Source organism: Mandrillus leucophaeus, unplaced genomic scaffold, assembly GCF_000951045.1.
Source record: "Mandrillus leucophaeus isolate KB7577 unplaced genomic scaffold, Mleu.le_1.0 Scaffold460, whole genome shotgun sequence".
Taxonomy (NCBI): Eukaryota; Metazoa; Chordata; class Mammalia; order Primates; family Cercopithecidae; genus Mandrillus; species Mandrillus leucophaeus.
Window position 1 is genome coordinate 2598328 of NW_012104921.1, and position 2320 is coordinate 2600647.

At 39.7% G+C, this 2320-nt stretch overlaps 1 pseudogene across 1 annotated transcript; it reads left to right on the forward strand.

Moving 5' to 3' along the window:
* The first annotated feature begins 320 nt into the window (after nucleotides 1-320).
* LOC105549993 lies at nucleotides 321-2016 on the forward strand (annotated as a pseudogene). Its single transcript, XR_001007637.1, has one exon. The product of XR_001007637.1 is annotated as a ribosome biogenesis protein WDR12 pseudogene (transcript).
* The last annotated feature ends 304 nt before the right edge of the window (nucleotides 2017-2320 follow it).

A 2320-nucleotide genomic window follows, 5' to 3' on the forward strand; every position in this document is an offset into this window, starting at 1 on the left:
ACTGGAGATTTTTCTTTTGAATGAAAGAATAAATGAATGAATAGATGTGCATGGAGCTCAGAAAAACCAACTGGGATAGGATTACAGATGTTGGAGTCATTAACAAACAACTAAGAGCTGAAGTTTTGAAAGTATAGTAACATGTGTAAAATGAGACTTAAAGGGGCCTTGCACTGATTCCTGAGGACCAGAAAGATGTAAGGGGCAGGCAGAGGAAGAAATCATAAAATATATGGAGATCGAGAGTATACAAAGGGAACTCAGAAGCTAGAGCCTGCCCAAAACAAAACAAAACAAAATAAGACAAACAAAAACAGGAGAAAGCAGAGTCCAGGCTTAGACTGCAGCTCCTCGCTTACCTGTGCAGTCTAATTTTGAGCTGCCTCTTTGTAGTCCCAAAAGACAGGAGCTCCCTGTTGTGGGTCTACTAACCCGTACGTTTCCGTGGGCAAGTCTTGTGTGTACTCCTCACCATGGCTCAGCTCCAAACACGCTTCTACACTAATGACAAGAAATATGCCATAGATGATGTTCCCTTCTCAATCCCTACCACCTCTGAAATTGCTGACCTTAGTAACATCATCAATAAACTACTAAAGGACAAAAATGAGTTCCACAAACGTGGAGTTTGATTTCCTTATTAAGGACCAGTTTCTGCAAATGCCCTTGTTCAAACACATGGAACTGGAGAACATCTCATCAGAAGCAGCTGTGGAAATAGAAACGAGCAGTATACTGCACCCCAGCCAGAGCAATGCATGTTCCATGATGACTGGATCAGTTCAATTAAAGGAGCAGAGGAATGGATCTTGACTGGTTCTTATGACAAGACTTCTTGGATCTGGTCCTTGGAAGGAAAGTCAATAATGACAATTGTGGGACATACGGATGTTGTAAAAGATGTGGCCTGGGTGAAAAAAGATAGCTTGTCCTGCTTATTATTGAGTGCCTCTATGGATCAGACTATTCTCTTATGGGAGTGGAATGTAGAGAGAAACAAAGTGAAAGCCCTACACTGCTGTAGAGGTCATGCTGGAAGTGTAGATTCTATAGCTGTTGATGGCACAGGAACTAAATTTTGTAGTGGCTCCTGGAATAAGATGCTAAAGATCTTGTCTACAGTCCCCACAGATGAAGAAGATGAGATGGAGGAGTCCACAAATCAACCAAGAAAGAAACAGAAAACAGAAGAGTTGGAACCAACAAGGACTCCCATAGTGACCCTCTCTGGCCATATGGAAGCAGACCATCAGTTCTGTGGTCAGATACTGAAGAAATCTGCAGTGCATCTTGGGACCATACAATTAGAGTGTGGGATGTTGAGTTTGGCAGTCTTAAGTCAACTTTGACAGGAAATAAAGTGTTTAATTGTATTTCCTATACTCCACTTTGTAAATGTTTAGCATCTGGAAGCACAGATAGGCATATCAGACTGTGGGATCCCCAAACTAAAGATGGTTCTTTGATGTCGCTGTCCCTAACCTCACATACCGGTTATGTGACAACAGTAAAATGGTCTCCTTCTTATGAACAGCGCTGATCTCAGGATCTTTAGATAACATTGTTAAGCTGTGAGATACAAGAAGTTGTAAGGCTCCTCTCTGTGATCTGGCTGCTCATGAAGAAAAAGTTCTGAGTGTAGACTGGACAGACACAGGGCTACTTCTGAGTGGAGGAACAGACAATAAATTGTATTCCTACAGATATTCCCCTACCACTTCCCATGTGGGGGCATGAAAATGAACAATAATTTGACTATAGAGATTATTTCTGTAATTGAAATTGGTAGAGAATCATGAAATTACATAGATGCAGATGCAGAAAGCAGCCTTTTGAAGTTAATATAATGTTTTCACCCTTCATAACAGCTAACATATCACTTTTTCTTATTTTGCATTTGTAATAAGATAGGTTGTATTTATAAAATATAAACTGTGGCATGCATTCTCTATACAAACTTGAAATTAAACTGAGTTTTACATTTCTCTTTAAAAAAAAAAAAGACAAAAACAAGAAGTACAGTATTATGGTAGCCAAGAGGAATGAAAAACGCTGTCAGCTACAACTGAATTTCAGTGTAAGGGTGTGGTTAGCGGCCTTGCTGGAAGCAGGTTGCTTAGACAGGAGCAGACATATCATGAAAGGTTGAGGAATAAGTAAAAGATGAGAAATTGAGGACAGTAAATGGAGTAATCTCTTTCAAAAACTGCAGAAAGACAAACTACACATATTCTCACTCATTTGTGGGAGCTAAGATTTAAAACAATTATACTCATGAAGACAAAATGTAGAATGATCATTACCAGAGTCAGGGAAGGGT